Source organism: Mauremys reevesii, linkage group 2, assembly GCF_016161935.1.
Source record: "Mauremys reevesii isolate NIE-2019 linkage group 2, ASM1616193v1, whole genome shotgun sequence".
NCBI lineage: Eukaryota > Metazoa > Chordata > Testudines > Geoemydidae > Mauremys > Mauremys reevesii.
The window spans coordinates 162238159-162264855 of record NC_052624.1 but is presented as its reverse complement, the minus strand read 5'-3'; the positions used below and the strand labels follow the sequence as shown (position 1 = coordinate 162264855).

The 26697-nt window shown below is 40.9% G+C and overlaps 1 long non-coding RNA gene across 3 annotated transcripts in view; it reads right to left on the bottom strand.

Moving 5' to 3' along the window:
• LOC120398390 overlaps positions 1-26697 on the bottom strand; it is a 118103-nt gene that overhangs the window by 31967 nt on the left and 59439 nt on the right. The window contains exon 3 of one of the 3 annotated variants that reach the window (XR_005594344.1): positions 25002-25368. The exons of the other annotated variants lie outside the window; for them this stretch is intronic. This is a non-coding gene — a long non-coding RNA (uncharacterized LOC120398390). The remainder of the gene's footprint in view (positions 1-25001; positions 25369-26697) is intronic. 3 annotated transcript variants of the gene reach the window in all.

Genomic DNA, 26697 nt, shown 5'->3' with positions numbered 1-26697 from the left:
AGTGACTTGAGCATTGGCCTGCTAAAACCAGCATTGTAAATTCAATCCTTGAGGGGGCCATTTAGGGATCTGGGGCAAAAATCTGTCTAGGGATTGGCCCTGCTTCAAGCAGGGGGTTGGACTAGATGACCTCCTGAGGTCCCTTCCAATCCTGGTATTCTATTGACTTTCCTTCTCATACTTTATTGTGCCTCTTACTATATAATCAGCTGTACTCCTTCCCTTCCTGAACCCACTTTGCACATTAGCTAGAAATCCATTTCTCTCTAGGAACTTTGTTAATCTTTCAGGAACCATGTTTTCCATGGCTTTATCCATACCCATACATAAGGGGAATTGACCTGTATTGATCAGCTCGTTTGCAGCTTCCCTGGTTTCCACACTGGGACTACAACTGCTAGTTTCTACTCCCTTGGTAGCTCACCTGTTTCCCATATGCTGTTGTATAGTTTTAGTAATACTTTCAGAGCCCCTTCATCTATATGTTTTAGCATTTTGTTATGTACATCATCCTTGTATGTTGCAGAGAGTTTTTGCTTTTATCTATATAGTTTACTGAAATTCCCTCATACAGAAGTTTTTGTTAATATTGTATCATCACCTGCCTCTCCTCTTCCAGTTCTTATGTTTCTCTTTAGTATTATTTTCCCCTCACACAAATTTCTATACTTTGATTTTCATCGTAATTAACGTTGTGGAATATCTCTGCTAGGGCTTCTGCTTTTTCTTCATTTGAGCTTTTGAATCTTTTGGCTTTCTACAATGATACCTGATATATAGCTGATAAAATGATACCTGGTATCATATTGCTCTTACTCCATATTCCATTCATTTTCTTAATCTGCCTCTGATGTTTCAGTATCTTTATTTTTCCACGCTACTTTCTCCAGCTTTCTTTTGCCTTTTTAATAGGCCTTTGTGCAATTGCTTTGTTCCTTTTATATCTGATTAAGTCCTCAATATTCATTGTATTTTTCCCCTTTTTCTATGCCTAGTTCCTTTCTTTAATTGCTTTTTTACACTCTTCATTCTATCATAACACCTGGCTTACCTCTGGAGGGGAATTGATTTCTATATAGCTAACTTTACTGCTATCAAGATTCCCTTATTTATACTGCAACTAAATTCCTCTATCCTCAACATTGCCTTTATCTTGATAAAGCGTAAGTACTGGGAAGTGACCACTTCCTATTCCCTCCTCTTTATTGACTTCCCAGCTGCATTTGCTTGCTATACTACTTGGTACAATTCTGAGGACTACATAGGAGAGATTTCCATTGACTACATTAAATCTAGTGAGTGTACTATCATTTAGTATTACTAAATTATTTTCATCAATGAATTGTTCTAAATATGTCACTCTTATAAATTTTTCCACCTCCCCACACTCTATTATGGTGGTATAGGATTCCACATATGATGTGTGTGTGCCTATTGCATCTTCCACTATCTCTGTCAAATCCTTAATCTTCAGTTTTCCACATTATATATTCTCAAATATACTGATTTATTCTGTACTGAAATAATATTAAATGTATTTGCCTCAATTTCAAGATAATTTAGGTTTTCCTTCATGAATGAACTCCCCCCACCACTTCTTACTTCCCTGTCTTGTCTGTAGATCGGATTCCTTGGGATTCTGAAATCTACTTTTCTTATTAACCATGTTTCTTGCATGCAAGTTATAATAGGGATAGTATCTTTATCAAGATTTTTTGTTTTAGTTCCTGTCCATGTGCTATTAGGCTATATGCATTCCAACAATAAATAGTTATTACTATTCCATTTATCCTTCAGTATTTCATCATTTAAAAAAGCATGGATTCATTCCACTGATAAATTGCTAACATGTAGATATTTTTCTGCTTCTTTAACTGTAATTTTCACTTTTTCTGGTCCCCACCACCCCATCTGTGATGAGCAGTTTATTACTTCAATCCTAAATGCTATAAACCTCTATTTATGCATAGTATGTCTTCTCCTATTTTCCTTGAATCACTCATTATATCCTTTGATTTATTCTCTTGTGTATTTATCTCTTTCTTCTACAGTTTCCCTTCCTCTTCGCCTTTTGGTCTTAGATGTCTCCTAGTACATTCCACACATGAGATGCTATTTGTAACTTTTATATTTTTCTTGCTTGCTTTTCTGCTATACAACTCCCATATGTAGCACTGTGCTTTCATCCATAGTTGCTACACTTTAATTCTATCTCTTCCACATAATTAGTATAGGAGTAATCTAATTTTCCCTTTACATATATTCGCCATATGTCCAAACCTTTGGCATTTTCACCAGGGATGGGATATATCTTATTGTTACCCTATCTGGAAGGGTTTCTCCCTTAAATGTCACTAGCCCAGCTGTTGATAGCTTGCTAATTAGACACTTAGCATGTAGTATGTTATCATCCCCTATGCCTTGCTTTACTTCGTCTTCAGTCATTTCATCTAACACCCCATATACAACTCCACTTGCTTATATCAGATACGCTGGCAACTTACTTTCAGTTTTGCTAACAGTTTAATCCATAACAGTTTCCCCACTTGTTCCTTGTTTTTACCTTCGATTAACAGATCTCCTCCTTGTAGCTTTCTAGTTATTTCTATGATGCCAGCACTTTTTAAAAAATCCACTCTGCCACTTTCAGAGGGTTTGTATCCCTCATCTTCACATCCTTAACTAGTGACTTTATTATTAAAGTAGATTTTCCTCTTTATTCTTTGCTAACTTTCTGCTTGTTGTTTCTTCTTCTAGCTCTGGCATATCCACCCCTTTCTTTTTCCTAATCTGTGCCAAGTCTTCTGTCTCCATCATCTTCTAGACTGGTTTCTGTATTCTCCACTATATCTTCCATCTCACTCCAAAGTATAACTCAGCAAGAGCCACTCAAACTAGCTAGCTAGAAAGCCAGCTCCCCAGCAGCCCCATCAGTGTGCTATGACATCAACCAGCCAGCAATCCCAGCTCCTCTTCTGTTCTCAACTTCCTGGAGTTATACTAACTAGCCTGCTCCTGTCCAGCTGGGCTTCATGAGCTGTTAAGCTGACTCTCCCTCCAGGTGCAGCTATGTACCATAATAGGTATTTTAGGAACACATTAACCCCTACAGGGCATATGTGGGATACATACCCCATCACAGTATGTTGATTTGAATCATGTCTGTTACTTAGTCTTGGCTTTAAGTCAAAATGAGGAAATACAGTCAACGTGAAAATTTAACCGAAGAAAAAGGAGTTAAAATGGAGTGTATTATCTCCTTAAATAGGTTGCTTTCCAAAATAGGGATGCTCTCAGAGATCCTTTCTTAAGGGTGAAAGGTAAAATCAATTTACAGAAACATACAAAACTTTGATATAGGATAAGATGGCACAATTTGCTTTAAAAGGATTATGGTATCATGATTATATTTAAGAATAATAAGAGATTTAAGTGGGATGTTTGATCATGAAAGGAATGCAGGATTATGGCTATAACACATAAGAAAGACAGAAGAGGATACAAAGAAAAAAGAAGAAAGAGAAAAGCAAAGAGGAGAGGAAATACCACAATTGGGAAGAAAAAAAGAATTAGCAATTGGTGTATTCTGGAAATGGATCCTAGGCATGGTTGTACTTAGCTTTGTAGTGTAATTCTTAGTGATGTTCTCATGAGAGACTGTTTCTGTCAGAGGTAGGGCTTGTCTATACATTTTTTTAACATATATCTTTAATGATACAGAACCCGGAATAGTAAAGCAGAACAACCTCCTCAGGTGGCTGCAATTCTACTGGTATAAAGGTGCTCATATGGACGTAGCTTATTCCTGGGGATTTAGTGGTTTGTATTATACTGACTGGTATAAGGTGCCATTATACTGGTATAACTATGTCCACACTGGGGGTTGTACCAATTTAATTATTTGGGTAAAATAAAATCACTTCTCTAACTGAAATAGTTAGATTGGTACAAAAACAGTATGTAGATAACACTTCATTCTCTCTCTCTCTCTTTGGGCATAAGTAAGCTGAGGCATATATGAATGCTGGTAAAACAAATCTTAATTTCCTGGGCTCCATCACCTGACATAGGTCAGGACTGCAAAAGATTAAACCCATTCACATAACAGGTGGCAGAATTCATTGACTTTAGTAGCTACTGTTACAAGGAAGCACTTCCCCTCCCAGGATTTGAAAGTATTTTGTCCCCTTATTGGTCCTTTTGGTCAGGTGCCAGTCAGGTTACTTGAGCTTCTTAACCCTTTACAAGTAAGAGGATTTTGTGCCTCTGGCCAGGAGGGATTTTATAGTACTGTATACAGAAAGGTGGTTACCCTTCCCTTTACATTTATGACAGTATGTATTATTTATGAGTATTATGTGTGAGTCAGTTTTCTTGTTTAATTGCATATAGTTGCCTGAGTGAATGCACAGAGTTAAGTCAAAGGAGGTTGTAAAGGAGTTGTTGAGGGGCTGAGCGTGGAAGGGGAGGGATAGCTCAGTGGTTTGTGCATTGGCCTACTAAACTCAGGGTTGTGAGCCCAATCCTTGAGGATTGGGGACAAATCCCAGGGATCTGGGTCAAAAATCAGTACTTGGTCCTGCTAGTGAAGGCAGGGGGCTGGACTCAATGACTTTTCAAGGTCCCTTCCAGTTCTAGGAGATTGGTATATCTCCAATTATTATTTTTATTTATTATAAGGTCAAACAATGACACAGGTAAGTCACCGTCACATATAGAGCTTCAAGAGAGTTAAGATAACAAGTACTGGCCATCAATTGGAGGAAGTTAGCATCCATCTGGTTCCATCCAAACTAGGATATTTTATTTTCCCCAAGGATACACCCAGGATCAAACAAAACCTTAAAAGATTTAAACCAAAAGAACAGCCCAAGTGGCTAAAAGGCACCCCTGACAGAAATGGAGCGGGGGAAGTTGTCAGAAAAGTTGGCCAGGTTGCAACAGATTGACAGTCTGACTGAGACACAAAGATAAAGGGAGAAGGCTACAAGCAATGTAAACTGATTCTCCAACATAGATGGGGAATATGCCAGATCCAGAGATAGGTTAAGCTTAAGTAAGGGAACAGGTGTGAAGAACATTTTGTTATTTTAAATCCATCTCTCAAAGCATTATGTACCTTTTGTGCAAAAATAATTTATAGGTTTACCTTTTCATTCTATGATTTAGGGAAAACTCAAACTGGGAAGCACATTCCCAGGTGCAGTATAGACATACTCTAAAAGAGGATGGCAGGAGAAACTGTCACCCAAATCAAATGGCTTTGCAAAGAACTTCTCTGCATCAACTCCAATGCTGATATTCAAGCCCAGGGAATTTAGTAGCAGCTGGCCTCCTGGATAGATTGTGGATGGATGCTTAAAATTGGGGATCCTAATAGTAGCCACTCTCCTGTCCATCCTCTACTCCGCATCTACTTCTATACCAAAAGGAAACACGGAACACGGGGGAGTTTAGTAGTTTTAATGCTCCTATGGCCTTCCACATGTGTGAGAGTGGGAGGGAGCATTTGGCAATTATTTTCCACATTATCATCAAGTCTTTGCTCCATTATTTCATGTATCTGTTTCATATTCATCTGATGACAGAAGATATTTATAGAGGATTGAGGCTGAACATTTGGTTTTAGCTAATAATTTTGGAAAAGATCATATTTCAGGTTTCTTCCAAATATTAACCCATTCCAAGGTTCCAATAACCTGAATGGGCTTTAACATAAACCAGGGAGAAAAGGTAATATCTGTCTAAGGCAGTGGTCCCCAAACTTTAACAACCTGTAAACCCCTTTCACTAAAATGTCATGGTTCGCAACCCCCCTCCTAAAAATGAATATTTCCAGGGATTTTCTCCTTTACCTGAGTATAAATGATAAAAGCAGTGATCTTATTTTATTATTTATCATTACAGTATTTTTATTGCATTATGAAAACAGCAACACTCTTCCAAGATCTCACTTTTATAACTTGTACCACTTTGAATAAGCCTGTTATAAGACAAGGCTCCTATGTTTCATCAAGGAGTATCAGATGTGAAACAGCATGAAAGTATTTAAGAAGCCAACTCCAATTGTTCCTCCTACACAAGCATTCATGTCTTGAGCAGTCCAGGCAAACAACGCAAATTACAAAAGGTTTAACCTTGTTCTTCATAATCATTTTAAAAACAATACTAGCTGCCTATTTAATTTAAAAAACAGAAAAAACATCCACCTCCCTTTCCATTTCTTATAAGGACTCTTGAAGTTTAAATCTCCTCAGTGTGATAGATATGCTTGCTTTGATCTGCTTACCTCTTGGAAGTCCAGGGGCTCTGGGCTGCCAGCTCCTTGCTGCCCGGGGATAGCTGTGTCCGCCATTAGGGATTTTTTTCCCGAGAACCCCCTGTAACATTTCCAGAACCCCCAAGGGGTTCCTGAACCCCAGTTGGCAAACCACTGGTGTAAGGCTAGTTCCCAGAAAAGGGCTCACAAGGACAAATCAGCTGTTTCATGGCAATATACATCCACAGAACCTGCAAGGTTAATAAAGTGCACCATCCTCGTCTCAGTCATTACTGATGCCTCATCTATTACAAGTCCAATTATTTTTGTTGATAAAGCATCGTCTGCTGTTCTTTGTATGCAGGAGACTGAACGATGAATTGGGTATGGTTTCTTGATTACTTCCAGAGGACACATGGATGTGTTGTTGACATTTTTAATTACATTTTCTGAGTGGCAATAAAATACTTGAGATCTGATTTATCAAAAAAAGAGGGGGAAAAAAAAGAAAACAGCCCTCGCTTCAAGCTGCCAAAAAGCAAATTCTAGATGGGAAAAGTTAACTACTGCTGATTTAGGGTCAAATGCTGACCCAATATAACACAGGAGTAAAGGTGCGTTAGCTCTGCCCCCTCCCCCCACAACCTGACTTTTGATCCATTCAGCATGATAGGCAGATTGGGAGAGGATGGGAGTACATAAGACACCCATGTCTACAAACAGAAATGAGGGTGTTCCCACTTGAGACAGTCTCTTGCCCTATGAATGCTTATCCCCTTCTCTCTCGGCACAGGGCCTATGAAGTCTATTGCAGCCTCTAAATTGCTGCAGATTGAACCCAGACTGGATCCCCTGCCCCCAAAAAGGAAAACTTTACCTCTTGTGGGAGTGGGGGATAACACAGGAGATCCTTCTCTCTACCTCATTTTTCTTCTCATCAACGTAGTGCATCATTACTTGCAAAAGCCCCATTTCCTTCCAGTGGCATGTCATGATTGTTGGCTTTCAGCTGTGCTAACCCACCCAGTTATCTTCCCAGATGTCATTAATCTAGGAAGAACCTATTTCCCTGCCACCCCCCAATATGGGCATCAGGAGACCCATAACCATTTTCCACCACCACTGCTGTCAACAGAGCAGAGTCCTGTAAGGGTATGGGTTGAGCTGCTGCATCAAGACAGCACAGATATCCTAAAGGGTTGAGATGGGCTGCTCAAGATGTAGGTTTTGAATGCAGAGCACAGCCAGGCCTCACAATGTCAACATTGCCAGCATTCAGTTCTTACTTTCTAATGCTCTCTCTATATCATTATAGCTCCTGTGAGAACAATAGATAACTCCAGCTCCAGCAAGTCTAACAAGTTACAATAGGTGGAAAACGAAAAAACTCTTTTTGCCAAGGAAGTTACATCTTGTTTCTGAAAACAGCTTTTGAGCCCACTCCGTGTCTAGCACAAAAGCTTGCCAAAGTTCTTTATTCCCTTTTCCTCTCATCCTCTTTACAGAACTATATGCTTTTGAGTCAGAGTTCATACTGCATATCTTCTCTCACAATAATTTGAAGGTTTTTGATTTGGCAGTTAAATTTATCCTTGCTGATGAGCAATGCATCCCAGACAGATGTGCTTGCAGACATGTGCTTCATACATTGCCCATATGCCAATATTCCAAATACCTCCTTTGTAATTAACCGTGGGCAACAATTCTCATAGGCATGGGAACTAGGGGTGTGGGGGGTTGTGCAGGACCCATTCCCGGGGCTCTGCTCCCGCTGTGGTCTCAGCCCCCTTACCCTGTCCATGTCCCCCCACCTCCCGGCACCTCAGCCTGGTTCTGGCCCCAGCTCTGGGGAGAGAGGGCACAGACATGGCTAAGGGGGATGTGAAGTAAAAAGTTTGGGGATCACTGGCTTTCAGCACCCCACTGTAAAAAGTGTTCCAGCGCCACTGACAATTCTTTTCACTGCTTTGCATTCCCCACTTTAGAAATATTAGAATAGTATTTTAATTCTTGTTTAACTGACATATGAACTCCAGCATCAAATGGTTTCTGGATATAAGCACAGGAAAGTTTGAGTTCTGTCTTTTTGACAGCTTAACATATAGATGAACATTTTACATGCTATAGGTAGATAGATGTGCACACGTAGAGAAGCCTTAATTGTTCCAATCTTTTCATTCCATCTTCCTATGGAAGTATTTTCTCAAGTTCTCTAAAGGACTGCATATATACGTGCATACCATGCACAGTCCCTTAAGGAACTTGAGAAAATACTTCCATAGGAACAGAGAATGAAAAGATTGGAACAATTAGGGCTTGTCTATTCAGTGTGGCAATCAATTTTAAAGGAGTGTTGTTTCTACAGCGCAGCAACATGTTACACACTAAGTGGACAGTTTGAAATGAGACTACATAAATGAACATGAGGGAATTTTTAGTTCATGACAGCCCAGCAGGGTCTACACAGACCAGTTAGTGTGCATTGTGCTGGTGCGCTTTAGAAATCATATATCTCTACTGTGCATTGTCATGCCTTGTGGACAAGCCCTTAATTTAGAGAGGAGATAAATAAAAGGAGACACGTTAAAGGTATACAAAATAATGAATATTAGGATATCCTGATTCACTTTCTCTATTTCTCAAAATAATAAGACCATATTCCATGAAACTGTCATGCAACATGTTTAAAACTGATTAAAATAACTATTTTTTTTCCCTGCAACACAACACAAGTAGCCCATGGATTAATTTCTACAAGACATCACTGAGGCCATTAACTTATCAGGGCTCAAAAGAAGAATTGTACATTCATGCAAGATTCTGTGTTCATATCTGTTTACTGAGAAGATGTAAAACAAGATAGCAGATCTGCATAGTAACATGCAATGTGCAAACAGATACACCTCTACCCCAATATAACGCGACGAGATATTACACAAATTCGGATATAACGCGGTAAAGCAGCGCTCGGGGGCGGGGGCGGCTGCGTGCTCCAGTGGATCAAAGCAAGTTCAATATAACGCAGTTTCACCTATAAAGCGGTAAGATTTTTTGGCTCCCGAGGACAGCGTTATATCGGGGTAGAGGTGTATTAGCCTGGACAAAAGGCCATATCAAACCTGCTAAACAGAACAAATGATTGCAAATAAAATATGCTAAGGAACTGGAAAGAAAGAAAGAAAGAAATCTCATAGTTTATGCCTCATACGAGAAAATCTAGCACAAGTGATAAAATGGAGTTCAATAAGATTTGAAATTCTTTCTTAAAAATTCAAGACAGACAACATTACATCTTTTAGGAAGGCTTAACTGTCACAGCATGATATCCTGGCCTTGTTGAAGTCAATGGGAGTTTTGTCATTGATTTCAATTGATTCAACTAAAATTTCACACCTGTTGATTTGAGTCTAAATTATCATGAAAACTGCATGAGTAAGGGGATAATGGCAAGAAGGATATTCTTTCCTATTTTAGAGACATTATTAAGGTATTACAGCTTCATTAATATAAATATTTTCTTTTCTTCACTTGACATGAAATTTTAGACACGATTCAGTTTATAAGAGGATGATGAGTTCATTAGATTTCAATAGTGCAAGAAGTTTTACTCTTTTTATTTCAGATTTAAAAAATAATAATATGCTTATTATGTTCATAATCATGGTAGATGATATGTAGCCAATATTGTGCAGCCAATATTGAGATGGCCTTTCAAATATACAAGCCAGGTCTGGTGCAAGTATTAAGTGTTTTTCCTTCATAATTTGAAATTTGCATTTTTATTTATTTATTTGAGCACTCTACATGCTGGTAGACAGTGACTCTTTTCACAAGTTTTAACTTTGCTTTTATGAGGAAGGAACTCAACCAGTAACTGACTGTGGTAAATACAGAAACTTGCACAAATAGGGCAATGTCAGAGATATTATGTTTATTTTATTAAGAAATCTGTAACTATATATAGGTGAACCAAACCAGGTAAAAAGGAAAACACTTTCTGAGTGTGTGTGTGTGTGTGTGTGTGTGTGTGTGTGTGTGTGTGTGAGAGAGAGAGAGAGAGAGAGAGAGAGAGAAGGGGGGGGCTAGGCTAGGTAAGGTATTCAATTACTTAGACACAACCTATGCATGACCAGAACTGTAGGTTAAGTAGTCTGGACTCCTAGTAGGAATCAGACTATTACAAGCAGGGGTGACTCTAGACATTTCGCTGCCCCAAGCAGGGCGGCATGCCACGGGGGGCACTCTGCTGGTCGCCGGGAGGGCGGCAGGCGGCTCCGATGGACCTCCCACAGGTGTGCCTGTGGAGGGTCCACTGGTCCCGCGGCTTTGGTGGACCACCGGCAGAGCGCCCACCGCGGCATGCCGCCCCAAGCACGCGCTTGGCGTGCTGGGGCCTGGAGCCGCCCCTGATTACAAGGAAGCAATTTTTATAGTCCAAATTAATGATCTCCCATGTTTCAGAAACCACAATGTAAATTACTTGATTTCTCTGACACATCAGTCACCTTTAATTTGGCCTTTGACAAACATCAGATCCATATAAATTTTAAGAAAAAAATCAAAAAATCAAACTAAAATGCTTCATAAACTAGGAAAGTAACAAATTTTGTGAAAAAGTTGTGTGTTTACAGAACAATTTTCACATTATACAGTAAATAATTTAAAAGCTACCTTTTAAACATTCATGGATGTTCTCCTCCAGTATATTCATACTGATACAAAGTAGTTATTTTCTGTTTGAAACTTTGTGTGGGCATTTCAGTGTATACAGCCAGCATGGTAACTTTGCAGGTGCTTATATCTTACTTGAAACTCAAACACAGCAGGTCTGTTCAGAAAAGCACCCTGATTTTGCTTATACTGTCCATGAAAGAGAACATGCTGAACCCAGATTGGATTTTACTACATCAGAATCTCCCAAATTAGCCTAACAACTGTAACCTGTCAATTATTGGGATTGACCCTGTGCCCACTAAAGTCAATGGCACTCATTGACTTCAATGGTGCAGGATCACAACTATTTTCTTGTCTTCACTCTACTGAGCTGCTTCTAGGTTATTGATATAGACTCTGATCCAGCAAAGTGCTTAAGCACATGTTTAAATTTAAGCATGTAAGTAGTCCCACTGAAGTCTGGATGTGAGTGGTAGGCCTCAGTCCAGCAGAATTATAAATCCAGAACTCCTATACACTTCAGTAATACTTATGTATTTGGGTTGACTGAAATATCAGTCCCAAAGACCAGGAAGCCCAGTCAGAAAGAAAGAGAAAGAGAAAATATGACCACACCCATTAGCGTGGGTCCTCCTCCACTAATAACTTTTTCATTTCTGTTATATAAAACAAAGTTTAGTTAGATACTGAATTCAAAGGGAGTTTTGCCTTGTTATAGTTTTTTGGCCTACGCATTTACCCTAATTGTGAGCTTATCTGTGAGAAGTAAATGAAAGTTCATAGAATGTTACAATTACCTATAACAACAGATGTAGATGGGAGAAGTTGCAAAAGGGAGACAAAGACTGGATTAGTCCAAATACAAAGGCCTACTGATATAATTCAAGGACTGTGTTAAGATCTCTTGTTTGCCAGGCATGAAGTGTGGAACTGGAAATTAATTAATGAAATTGGTGTGTCAGAAATTAGGCCTAACTAGTGGACAAGATAATGAGGGGGTGGGCTATTCCCCCTATCGATTCTTTTTGGGTCCTCAAAAGAAGAGAGTCTGGGGGACAAAGTGCAGGCAATCTGACAACAACTGCCTGGGAGACTGGTTGGGTGAAAGGACTGAGCTTCATCAGCATGGCTGCCATCTCGCACCATCACATAGGACCCCAGGTTCCACTGTCACACCATTGGGACTTCATCCTGAGAGATGATTTGACCAGACCAGGAGAGAGAGGGGAACCCAAATGACATCACTTTGTCTATTGGCTTTGACTAAATCCCAAATACCTCCTGGGATTTGAGACTTTGTTTCCCCTCCCTTCATGTGCCCTTTTTTTTCTCCCCACCTTATTTCTTCTCTTTCCTAAACCTCTCTTTTTGTCTCCTGCTTAAGAGAGTCTAGCTTAGCTAGCCAAGACTGCAATGCCCCTGTAGCTAAAAAGCAATACACTGAACAGCCTAATTCTGGTAAAAGTTTGCAAGCTCTTTGATTGGCTAATATGACCATGTGCCATTCCTGTGTCTTGTCAGCAATGAGGTTGCAAGTGAGAGGTAACACACCAGAGACAGAAGCCACATTTTCTCTCTTGCTTGTGTTTGTCTTGTTTTGTCTTTTAGGAAATGGGATCAAACTTTAACAACAGAAACAACAGCAGCTCATTTCCATTTCCCCAAAAGGACAGTTATCACCATATTTACTATCATCTAAAACCTGTCAAACAGAGGGGTTTCCTTCTATAAAACCTCTCCAACAAAAGAGAAAGGAAAGGGATATTGTTAAAATGAAAGCCTTATTAAATAATTCACATTTCAAAAGCCAGAACTGTTTTCCTTTTCTATATCTTTAATAAAAGGTTAAAGGGACTTTTAATAGTGTTTTATCCATGATACCAATGCAGGTTGAGGTCTCTGTATACCAAACCCAGAACTTTGTTTAAAACTTTTAATGTTGAACTGTAACCACATCATAGTCACACATTTGACTCTTTAAGCCAACTTATTCCATCACAATTAATACAACCCTTAACGTTTAGAATAACATTTTTAGTCATAGAATGATTCTCCTATAAGATTTCAGTCTTTGCTTCGACATCCTGCAGAAAAATAAACGTTTTAGAGCTGCAGTACAGATTTATGCATCCCACTGCTAATCCCCAGGGTATATGTCTATTGTTCTCTCCCATACAATGGGTATAATGTTTGATCAGGAAGTCTGCAGAGCAGTTGTTTCTTACTGATCACCTTGTATCCTCTTCCCTGTACATTATTCAGGAGATGCAGAGATTCTCTTTCATACTGGATTCCGAGGAGACTATATTTGTTCACTTCCCAACCAATCATATTCTGAAAACTATAGATTTTTGATTACTGAGAAGTTAACCAAAAACATATTTGTGAGATTCCCTGGAAATCAGGTTACCTTTGATCCACGAGCAAACTCATCCCTGATTAAACTGAGCTCTAAAATGCCATGAAGCAGTATACTGAACACCAAAAAAGAGTCCAAGAACTCCTGAATTCTAATCTCAACTGTACCACGGACTTTGTTGTGTGATCTTTAGTAACCCTCCTCAACTCTCTGGCCTCATCCATAAAATGGGGAGAATAATGTTTTATAAAATGTGGTATATTTATTATCTCATTTGTCAATTTCAAATTCAAGCGCGCTAAAATAAAAGGTGAATTGGCAGCCACTCTTACTCTGTGGACTTATAGGATTCCATTTGTTCCTGGGCAGTCAACATTGCAACTCTTTATTTTATTTCTATTGCAAGAATCATTGCAAGAGGCTTTTGGTCTATAAATAGTAAGGAAGCAGCAAATACCTTTAATACATTTTTGCTTTGTGAGACTATATATAAATACTCATAATGAATAATCTATTCCCCTTTTTTTAAATGACACCCAACTTAAATATACCACTGAATACTGACAGTCATTTAGTAGAATAAATATCACAGAAAGAAAATGATCACAATAGAAAATGAAAGGTCTTTTGATAAACTTCAAGGAACTCATGGAGAGAACCTGGTTAGGATGACAGGATGGACATTAAGACTTAAAGAATAAGTGTCCTCATTCTAGAATATTAAAATTTTGGACCCTGAAATCTGGAGAAACAGCCTCTCCTAAATGTAATTGAGTTTTTAAAGGTTTCTGTAAAGTTCAGTCTGGATTTAGGATGAAGAATTTCAAGCCTGCATGGCTATAAATAAAATATGTTCTTTAATGTTTGAACCAAGCATATTTTTTTCTTGTCAGCAGAAAAAAAATGATCATTGGAAGGAAATGAAATATGACTGATAAGTTCAAACTAGTTTTCATCCATGTTATGCTGTTTTATCACCACATATCAAAGCAATTATTATATTTCTGTACTTCTCTCTTTTATTTGAAGTTATCTGACACATATTAAACTGTTTCAATTAGAAATCCTGTTTTGGAATCTGGTGTCTAAAGTTGGGTTTCCTTACAATAGTTGTATTTTTCCTCTTTTCTTTCCAGGGCTTCTTCTCTTGTAAACCCTCAATATTAATTCATTTGAAAATAAATTAAAAAATATATAATGTCAAATTCAACGTTATCTGCTCAAGTACACACATAAAAACTTGGAAGATGAGCAGGGCCGGCTCTACAGTTTTCGCCGCCCCAAGCAGCATGCTGAATTGCTGCCACAGGTGGGGGGGGGGGCAAGGGGGCAGTCCCTGTGCCCTTAGGGTGGCAGGTGCGTTTCCGCGGCCGCGGCAATTCGGCGGCAGCTTCTACGTTTAGCTGAAGCAGCCCCGGACAGCTAAACGTAGAAGCTGCTGCCGAATTGCCGCCACCGCGTAAAGGCGCTTACCGCCCTAAGGGCACACAGACTGCCCACCCCCCGCCCACGGCGGCTATTCGGCGCGCTGCTTGGGGGCAAAACAACAGGGACTGCCGCCCCTTGCAGATTGCCGCCCCAAGCACCAGCTTGGAATGCTGGTGACTGGAGCTGGCCCTGAAGATGAGACAACATAAGCAATTTTAAGATGTGTAGAAAAAAGGCAGCTGGAGTGAAATAAAGGGCAAAGATTCAAAACCATTCTTTATAAATGGAAATCAACAGAAAATTCCACATGCTATAGCAGTTTTATATGTAAGCACTTAATTCATTGGCGTCCTTGGGACTACTTGGGTAAGTGCTCACCAAGATGTGTAAGGGCTCCAGAATCAAGCCCCCAGTGAGTACTTGTAAATGAATAATTCAGTCACAGGAAGCAGGATTGATTTGCAAACAGAAAAATAGAACTAAATTCAGAATGAATAGGGAGGCTTATTTTATCTGCCCTTAAACCAGTTTTACTTCCTTGTAACTCCATTGGCTTCAGTAGAATTACTCCTAATATCAGTGACACCAACTTTTGCAAGTAATGTGCATCATGGGAGATATGGTCCAGCAAGGGAGCAGGGCCCATAGTGGAAAATGAGGAACACAAAAGTATGCTGTTATGTTTCTGAATTGATTTTGCTTTAAACAAAAAAAGCTTTTAATTCTTTTCATTTTATGAAATGTTGCATTTAGTGAAAAGTTTTGGGAACCTAAGAATGCAAGATTGGGCCCAATCTTTAGACCAAATACGTTTGGAGGGGGGGAGTCTTAAGTGAACAACTTTTCTTCTGAAAACTATTAAAGAATTATTTTAAAATCCACCCCCACTTCTTGGCCTCACTTTTACCTTGTCATTGCTTTTAACTTTTATTCAGCTGTCATATTTCTGTCGCTCATTTTCTTTTTTGAAAAAGTTACCATCTGTGTGGATCAACAATATTTTCATTCCTACACCATTTTCTTCCCCAACATATGTCTTCAGTTTCTAACGCAGATCTGAATACTTGAAGAATGTTGTCAACTACCATGCCACCAATTTAAATGAATCAGCTTCGATATTTTACCAATTATACTGTGCAACACTTTAAAGACAAAAATATAAATAGCACTTAGTTGGCTGAAAAAATCAATTGAGCTTACTCACTTAGGAACACAAACCATTTCCCAGTGGGGTGTTTTTGGTTGTTGTTTTTTTGGTGGGAGAGTAGGAAATTCAGTTTTGTCCATCCTCTCTTTTGAGTTAGTAACTGCACGTCATTGAAATATTTTTAAATTCTTTTTAAAAACTGTATGCTAAACATTTTTTATACTTCTTTGTAATTCTTCAATTAATATACTGCCTGAGGGAAAAAAGACATTCTGCCTTACTATCAAAGCACCCTTTCAGCTAGTATTGGATAGAATAGCAATGTTATATTTTAGTGGAGTGGCAGTCACTGACATATTATGTTGATACTGATGGTAATGTTGCCTATTTGTTTCCATTCTAATCCTCTGGTTTAGGTTACTCAAATTGCTGACATTTTCTTAGCTTGAGATCTGAAAGATGTTTTTCTTATTTTTAAAGTTGGAGCAGAAAGAGTTCAGCCACTTTTAGTACAAACAGGTTTAAAAAATTCACTTTCCCCATTAATAAATCAATATTGATATAGATAGATATATTTCAGTGCTCTTTCTGAAGCGAAAATGGCAGAGAATAGAAAGTTGGAACATAACTTGAAAATAGAACTTGCTGAAAAGTGACTTTGAGTGTTCTGGTGAAAAATGGTTTCAGTTTGACCAAGTTGTTAGTCATTGGGAGTAATATGTGTGTGCAATACATTCTACAACATATTTTTCACTGAACTTGTAAACAGATTGATCCTGCAAACTGATGAGTGCCTTTAACTCCCATCAACTCAGAGGCAGTTGAAGATGCTCTGCAGGGCTAGTTGAAAATTTTCTGCCAAAACTGTTTTTGAAAGGAAAATTTGGTTTTCGACTAAACAAAATGTTTTCACAAGAATGCTCTTTTTTCCATATATAAAAAAGATTTTTTGGTTAAACAGCTTATGAAAAGAAAAACATATTTGCCAAAAACTGATAGTGCCCAAAATGCATCTTCCGAGGAAGACTATACTGTCCAGTTGTGCTCTGCCAACTTAGCTATCTAATGAAACATAAATCAAAAGTGCAAAGAATAAGGGAGGGATATTGAGCACCATGTAAGGTGCACAAGTAGAAGCCCTGCTCTGATGCACCTTTCAAGGTCTGCAATACAGCTACTCTTCCAGCCTATAGACTGCAATCTTCTCTGCAGACAGGCTGTTCTTACCATGAGGCGAACTGAGACGGCCGCCTCAGGTGCCAGACTGTGGGTGAGGGGAGTGCCACTACGACCCAGAGTGTAGAAAATTGTGTCTGCTGCTGGTGCATATGTATTCTCTCTGCTCTAGATGCACAGAGATGGTGGAGTGCTGTGCTGGAGGAAGGAGGGCACAAGAGACATAACAGGCAGGCAGGAGAAAAGGTGGGAGGGAATAACAGAAAGCAGCAGGAGGGAGGGAGAGAGAGAGAGGAGGAGGAGGAGCCTCTTATGTACCTCTCTAGCAGCCCCAAAAACCTGGACTAATTAACACCAGCTTCTCAGGGAGCTTCCTGTTTCCGGCTGCTTCCCTAAACCCACTTGAGGTGAACAGGCAGTCAACTGAAGTAATAGGAGCCAGTTAGGCCCTTAAGATGCTGATATCTTCCCTCACTCAGGCCCTGCTACGAGCCTGCTTATTTGTCCCCTTCAATTGAGTGTTGAGAGCCACTATAGCTGGAAAAGAAGAGCAGTCATGAGTGAAAGAAGAAAACACTCCTCTGGGACAGCATTCAGAAAAAGAAAGCAAGCAAAGGAAGCTTTTCTATCTAAGCAGGAAGGAGCTCTCCTGAGATACATAGACACAAATGTTCACGGTGAGCCTTCCGGCCCCAGTGAGGATGTGAGTGGTGAGGAGATGCCTGATCTTCCAGTTAGTCAGAGTGCAGGTGACCTTACAGCTACTGCGGCATCCATATCTCCATCTCAAGTGGATGTAACCATGCACATTCCTGAAGAAAAGTGTAGATCAGAGAAGTGTGTGGTGGAGGCACAAGAAACAGCTGCTGCTGAGTTTAGTTCCTGAAGTCTAGAATCCAGGACTGTGGACCCACTTGAGCAGTAGCCTGAGGGACTTCCTTGTACTGCATGGGCCACAGCAAGTGAAAAACTTCATGTTCCCCAAAGACAATGAAAATACAAGTTTCCATTCAACACATTACTGGAGTGAAATCCCCAGTGGTGACAAAGTGGAGAGGCCACGGTTTATGTACTCAAAACCCACAATGCTGCAGACTGTTTTTGTTGCAAACTCTTCCAGTCTAACATTCCAGCCACATTGGGTTCTACAGGAACAACGGACTGGAAAAATCTGGCTAGAAATCTGGCATTCCATGAGAAGGCAGCAAATCCATAGAGAGCATTCCATAGGTGGAAAGACCTTGAGATGAGACTAAGCTTAAAGGCCATCATAGATGATCAGCACCAAGAGAAGATTGCATCAGAGTGTCTTTACTGGCAAAATGTTCTGAAATGGCTCATTGCCATTGTGAGAATGTTTGCTACCCAAAACCTAGCACTGTGTGGCACTTCAGATCAGCTGTATGTGCCAAACAATGGAAAATTCCTTAAAATTGTGGAGCTGATGGCTGAGTTTGATGCTGTACTCCAGGAGCATCTAAGAAAAGTCACCACCCAAGAAATGTACACACACCACTACCTTGGAAAAACAATTCAAAATGAGATCATACAGTTACTGGCAACAAAAGTCAAACAGAAGATTGTGGCAGATCTGAAGTCAGCAAGATATTACTCTGTTATTCTGGACTGCACACCTGATATCAGCCATATGGAACAAAGGACTTTAATGGTGTGTTTTGTAACAACAACAGAACCTAGTGAAAATGTCCCTTCAATGGAGACTGTCAGAGAACATTTTCTAGAATTTATTGACATTGATGATACTACAAGAGCTCGTATGACAAACATACTTCTTAAAAAAGCTGGAAGATACAGGAATTGCAGTAGCTGACATGAGAAATCAGGGCTACAATAATGGTGCCAACATGAGAGGAAAGAACAGAGGAGTGCAGACACAGATCTGAGAGTTAAACCCTTGAGCTTTTTTTGTCCCTTGCAGTTCTCATTCATTGAACTTGGTGGTCAGTGATGCAGCATCAGTTTCTAGTGAGGCTGCTGAATTTTTTAATGTAATTCAAAGCATCTATGTATTTTTCTCTGCATCAACTCATTGATGGCAAATTTTGAAGCAACATCTGGGAACATCCTCTCTGACACTGCGAGTGGAGGCGATAAAGCTTATCAAACACCAAATTGGGAAGATAAATGATGCCATAATTGCCATTATGGAGGATAATGCTATGATAGAAACTGTTCATGGGAGAACAATGGCAGAGGGAAATGGAATCACCAGAAACATACATATCTTCAAATTTCTGTGTGGCTTAGGGTATGTCTACACTACAAAATTAGGTCAATTTAATAGAAGTCGATTTTTTAGAAATAAATTTGATACAGTCGATTGTGTGTGTCCCTAATAAGCGTATTAAGTCAGCGGAGTGCATCCACAGTACCGAAGCTAGTGTTGACTTTTGGAGCATTGTACTGTGGTAGCTATCCCACAGTTCCCGCAGTCTCCGCTGCCCATTGGAATTCTGGGTTAAGCTCCCAATGCTTGATGGGGCAAAAACATTGTCACAGGTGGTTCTGGGTACATGTCGTCAGGCCCTCCTCCCCTCCTTCCTCCGTGAATGCAATGGCAAAAAATCGATTCTCACCTTTTTTCTTGAGTTACCCATACAGACGACATACCACGGCAAGCATGGAGCCCGCTCAGCTCACCGTCACCGTACATCTCCTGGGTGCTGCTGGCAGACCTGGTACTGCAGTGCTACACAGCAGCATCCCCTTGCCTTGCCTTGCGGATGGCAGATGGTACAATATGACTGCTAACCATTGTTGTCGTCCCATGGATGCTCCTGGCCGACCTCAGTTAGGTTGGTCGGGGGTGCCTGGGCAGACATGGGTGCTCCTGGCTGTCCTTGGTGAGGTTGGTTGGGAGCGTCTAGACAAAAATGGGAATGACTCCAGGTCATTTTCTTCTTTAAGTTTCATCTAATGGAGATTCAGTCCTGCCTGGAATATCATGCCAGCTGGAGGCTTCTGCCTCAGGCTTCTCTCCCACTCGTGTGGTCGCACCTACCCCAGCCTACCCCTTGCTCCCATGGCTCATGAAGCCTGGACAGTAGTAAGGAGAAGTTCAACTATAGTCTGAGTGCAGGGACTGGACGTAAGGTACCCTGAGTGAAGCAGGGGCTGGGGAAGGGGGAGAGGAGGGGGGGCTCCCCTGAAAGCCCCAGGGCTGCGCCCTAGCAAGGGGCCAAAAAGGTACTGGGAGTTGCAGAGGCAGCCCAGGGGGTAGGACGCAGCAGCAGGTCCAAACCCTTGCCTGTGATGAGTGGGGGACTGCAGTCAGCCCCCCCAGGTGGGGCTAGCCCATGACTGACAGTGGCCACTACTGAGGAGGCAAGATAGGGGCGGTGGGGGGAGGGGGGGGGGGAGGAACCCCAGATAGCGGCCGGGGGAGGGGGGGGGGGGGGCAGGGGAGAGGGCCAGCGGCCGGTCACCAGCCCCCGCCGGCCGGACCGACCGAGGGAGGACCGACGGACCCCGGAGAGGGGCGCGCAGGGGGGTGAGTACCCCCCGTCTTACACTGAGCAAGTGCAGAATGGTGGTAGAATGTGCCTTTGGACATTTAAAAGCTCACTGGCACAGTTTACTGACTCAGTTAGACCTAAGCGAAACCAATATTCCCATTGTTATTACCGCTTGCTGTGTGCTCCACAATATCTGTGAGAGTAAGGGGGAGAACTTTATGACGGGGTGGGAGGTTGATGCAAATTGCCTGGCTGCTGATTACACAAAGCCAGACACCAGGGTGGTTAGAAGAGCATAGCAGAGCGTGCTGTGCAACAGAGAAGCTTTGAAAACCAGTTTCATGACTGGCCAGATTACAGTGTGAAAGTTCTGTTTTTTTCTCCTTGATGAAAACCTGCTCCTTTGGTTCACTCTACTTCCCTGTAAGACAACCACCCTCCCTTCCCTGCTTTGATCTCCACTTGCAGAGGCAATAAAGTAATTGTTGTTTCAAAGTCATGCATTCTTTATTAATTCATCACACAAATGGGGGGATAACTGCCAAGGTAATCCGGGAGGGGTGCGGGAGGAGGGAAGCACAGGGGTGGAATACTTGTTGGGGTACCTCCTAGAATGGCATGCAGCTCATCATAGAAGTGGCATGTCTGGGGCTCTGACCTGGAGCAGTTGTTTGCCTCTCTGGTTCTTTGGTAGGCTCCATGCGGTACTGCTGTGGGTCCCTGTTATAACCTCTGTCCTTCATGCCCTTGGAGATTTTTTCAAATATTCCGGCATTTTGTCATTTGGAACAGAGTTTAGATAGCATGGATTTGACTTCCCATACAGCAATCAGATGCAGTACCTCCTGTTCAGTCCATGCTGGAGCTCTTTTGTGATTCTGGGACTCCATGGTCACCTGTGTTGATCAGCTCTGCATGGTCAACTGTGCTGATCAGCTCGCTATGCTGGCCAAACAGGAAATGAAATTCAAAAGTTCGCCGGGCTTTTCCTGTCTACCTGGCTAGTGCATCTGAGTTGAGAGTGCTGTCCAGAGAGGTCACAATGGAGCACTCTGGGATAGCTCCCGGAGGCCAATACCGCCAAATTGCGTCCACACTACCCCAAATTTGACCCAGCAGGGTCACTTTCAGTGCTAATCCCCTTGTCGGGGAGGAGTACAGAAATCATGTTTAAGAGCCCTTTAAGTCAACAAAAATGGCTTCGTCGTGTGGATGAGTGCAGGGTTAAATCGATCTAATGCTGCTAAATTCGACCTAAACTCGTAGTGTAGACCAGGGCTTAGAGTTGTGGCATGACATACCGTTTGAAATAAATGTTGTAGGCAGGAGACTCCAAGATGTTGACCTTGATATATCTGGAGCAATGGACAACTGGACAAAGCAAAGTCATACCTACAGTCTTACCAGTCAGATGAGGGATTTCAAAATGTTCTGAAGAGTGCACAGAAGTTGGCAGAGGAACTTCACACTGAAGCTATTTTCCCACCCATTCGAGAATACAAGAGTTACTGAAGAAGAAGACATTTTGATTATGAGGCATGGGATAATCCCATAAGAGACCCCAAACAACAATTCAAAGTTGAATTCTTTAACCAGGTGCTAGATTGTGCAATACAGTCAGTTGAAGAACACTTCATGCAGCTCAAGGAACACAGCAGTATATTTGGGATGTTGTATGATATTCCAAAACTCCTCACTATGCCCGAAAAAGACCTATACCAGCAATGCAGGTCACTAGAGATAGTATTGACACATGGTGACATGCGCAATATTGATGCGAGTGATTTAGGTGCTGAACTGAAAGCTCTTTCAAGATACATTTCAGCAGGATCAACTCCAAAGGCTATTTTGGAATATATGTGCACAAATAAGATGACCACCCTCTTTCCAAATGCTTTTGATGCTCTGCACATACTTCTAACACTTCCTGTAACAATTGCCAGTGGAGAACGCAGCTTCTCCATGCAGAAGTTAATAAAAACACATCTATGCTCCACAATGACACAGGAAAGGCTGGTCGGCCTTGCAACCATCTCAGTAGAGCATGAGCTGGCCCAGACTGTGGACCTTCAGCAGGAAGCTGTTCAAATCTTTGCAACAAAGAAGGCACGGAAAGCACCACTTTGATTATTCAAGCAGATAAAATGCCAGTGTTTACTATGCAGATAAGAAAAGTTATATTTGCTGTTCAGGCATTTGAAAGTTAAGTGTTACTTAAAATTTGTGAACAAGGCATTTTAAGTTGTTAGTTCTCCTTTATTGGGATAGGTAGCAGAGCACTCCCATGGGAGGAGTAGAACAGGAAGAAGGCAGAATTGAGACCTTTCAACGTTTTGGCCCAAGTGAGGGGGAATGGGGGCGGCATTTGAGCTTCCCGCCTCAGATGCCAAAATGTTGTTGGCCAGCCCTGTCTGCAGACCTTCACTACGAGGTGTATGAGGTACTAGGGCAATTGGACCTGCATAAACAAATGTGTGTCTATGCCCACACCAGCCCCTGTCTCATTCCCAGTCTATTTCCAGTTTGAATTTCCACAGCAACCTATGATGCAGGGGATGTGCAGGTACCCTGGTACAGCTACTGAGCCAACAATTTCTGCCACGTACCTACCTTCACACCTGAAGTATATCACCCATTATGAGTACTACAGGAAAGAGCTCTGCTCTTGCATGCGATCAGACAGCCACATGAAAGAACCCACCTCTTGCAACTCCCAGGAGACATGCAGCTGGGGAAGGTCTGTAAATTAGGCTGTAGAAAAAAGTATGATATTGTATTGGTTGAGAACAATCATGTGATTCAGTCACAATTCCTTTCATGGGCTGCTTCTGGGCCACCCTTTATAAAGAGCAAGATGTAAAGTCCCAATCTAACCTGATGCTATAATTTTCTTACATAAACTAAATTGTGTAATACTCTGAGCACTTCAGCAGTGAGACATTTAGAAATAAAGTCAGGATGATGGGTATTTTACTTTACATTTGCAGAGATATTTGTATTTATAAAACAAGTGAGAGCAAAAAGGTAGTGACATGAAGACTAAAAAAAAATCAATCAGACTTACTTCAGATCTCAAATGACATGTAGTTACTGCAGCCGATAACGTGAAAAATACTTTTCAGTTCCTTTTGGGTAGTTTAAATTGACATTTGTGGGATGGGGGCAGGAAGCACCACATGTCTATATTTCACTATAAAGTAAAGCTTGCATCTATGACCAGCGTTACGATCAGTTATGGTCTTCTATTTTTTAAAGCTGAAACTCATTTCGTTTAAGGTTAATCTGATTTTGGCATAAATATCAAGGAGGATCACAGGGTTTAAAAGACACATTGAAACAGCTCGAATGAGTTTCAAGTAAGGAAACCATTCTCTCTGTAACACAGTGTAGCTGAGGCCACAGCATCAACAAGTCTTTGTGATGTTTGTTATGCTAAGTGACATGCTATTTTTTTTAAATAGCACAGCAGATTATGGTAAAATAGTCTATCCACTGGTGTGGATAACAACCAAACTGAGACATGTGGAATGAAATTTGTATTCCAGTCAATGGTTGTAGTGTATAATCAAGTACTGTATGCAGTTAAATGAGTCTCTTGTCTCACTGTAATGAATATCTACATCCATCCTAACAGTTAATGAGGAATAAATGACTTATTATCAATGAATGGCAGTATCTAAATAGCGCTGCAACAAAAAACAGAATATTAAAATGTGTAGCTAAAATAGATCTTAAATGATAATGAACTTACTCAGACAATTAATTATTTTAAAAGCCTCTAGGAAAGTTTACTGCTTTTTGTATAGAACTTGTTTAAGCAGACTTGCACATTTGCAGACTCAGTTAACAAGTGGCCTTTTAAAAGTCACATACCAATTCTTAAAGGAACGACACTGCAATAGTGTTGAAGTCACTCCGGTGCAGCCGGTGTTGGTCAAGTGTGGCATAGCTGGTGAGCCCTGTATCATTTCCCTTCATCCAGATTATCAGCAAGTCCAGGCAGACATTTTAAATTAAAGAGCACACCTCCTCTCATTTTCTAAAGCTCTCAGTTATTAATAAGATCCATACATTAAAAGTTAAAAAAACCTGAGCCTGTTTTGTCTTGAGAAAAGAAGATTGATGGGGGAACTGATCACAGTTTTCAAATATGTTAAAGGCTGTTATAAAGAAGATGGTGATCAATTGTTCTCCATGTCCACTGAAGGTAGGACAGGAAGGAATGGGCTTAATGTGCAGCAAGAGAGATTTATGTTAGATATAAGGAAAAACTTTCTAACTATAAGGGTAGTTAAACTCTGGAATAGGTTCCAAGGGAGGTTACGGAATCCCTGTCACTGGAGGTTTTTAAGAATCAGTTGGACAAACACTGTCAGAGATGGTCTAGGTTTACTGCATTCTGCCACAGCACAAGGGGATGAACTGGATGACTTCTTGATATCTCTTTTAGCCCTACACTTCTATGTGTAAGTAAGATCTTACTCAGACATTTGTCATCTCTGTCTCCTTGTTTCATAAGACTCTTCTTTCCTGTACCCATAAGCAGTCTCTGTTCCTGGAACTCTTCCTGTTTCCTTCTGTGCTACTCCTTTCTGTCCATCCTTAAGCAAAAGTCCTGAGCTCTCTTCTTTGGAACTGGGCTGTATGAATTAGTCCTTCATTCTTTCCTTAACCAGAGTCTCTCCAGCTCTCCTCTCTGGACCTGGGTTCTCTAGTCCTTAAGCAGTAGCCCTCAGCTCTCCTCTCTGGAATTGAGTTCTAGGTTAACATGCTTCTCTCTCAGAAGCCTCTTTTCTTTAATCAGCCTCCGAGGGCTTAGCAGGCCAGACTTTCCCTGCTGATGTCTTCCCTGCAAAGAAGGAGGCAGCAGCATTAACACTGGTCCTATTGTCCCAGCTCATCCCCAATTGACTGGGTGAGACGGAAACTTTGTGCAACCTTCTCTGCAAGGCTCCTGGCCCCAGACCCTTAAAGAAACAGATTTTCCTCTCCAACACTTCTTACTCCTGGGACCACTTCCTCTCTCTCAACGTTTCTGAGGTCTTTGTGTGTATATATAATCATACCTTCCAAACTTTAAAATTGGACCTTTTCCAAAAGGTCCATACCATGTGATGGGATGGACTAATGATTAGGCCTCATTACCCTGTTACAGGCACCTTTCTAAAACACAGGAATTGCCATGCCAAATCAGATCATCTAATTCTATCAGTGACACTTTTTCAGAGAATCCAGAACTGTAGGTCACCATGTGCCTCTGCCTCAAGTGAGCGAGAGACTTGCTGGTGCTAAACTGGATGACAGTTCCCCATCCCCCAGTCTGTTAGCCACAGAAACTTCCCAGAACTCTGCCGGCCCTTACTTTGCTTTGCAGGTTAACACTTGTTACCCCAGTTCCCAAACTTCCTATAAGCATCCCCTGGTAACGTCCAGCCCCTGCCACTGGACATTCACAGTAATTAACCAGTCTGCTGTCTCCAAAAGACAGTATACACACCACCTCACTCGATACCACTGAGAAGGCATGCACTACTCAGTATCACAGCACTGAGATTACTTTATAGTTAAAAGAAAATTTGATTATTAAAAAAAAACCAGAAATTCACAGATTCAAGAGTATTGATTAGGGATAATGGAGACAGTGAGGGTTACAAATAAAACAAAAGTATAAATAGAACAAAAGTATAACACCCTTCTAAAGATATTAATCATAACTTTTAACAGGCTAAAACCTAAAGCAATCTCTCAGCATCACCAATTCCTGGGGCCAGGATCCAACTTTCATGGATGCAAAAAGCATGGTCCTATTTGCTCTTTCAGTGATAGATAACAAATGCATCTTTTTGTTTCTCCTTATATTTCCCCAAAGCTCAACATTTTGACCCCAAAGATAAGACAATCCCCTGTGGTATTAGTTTCTAGTGTGTTCTCACTCTGATTATACATCCCCCAGTTAACCCAGCTACAATGGTGTTTCAGCTTTCACACTGCTTTATTTAAATCAGAGACCTAGGGGGACAGGTAAATCAACATTCCTTTGTCTAAGACAAACTTGTGTATCAGCCTTGCATGGTTACATGGTTTAAACATATTTTTAGTATGTATCTACATACAATGCTCCTGATAAGTATAACATAAGCTTTCATTTGATGACCTCCTTTACAGACAAATGCTGTGA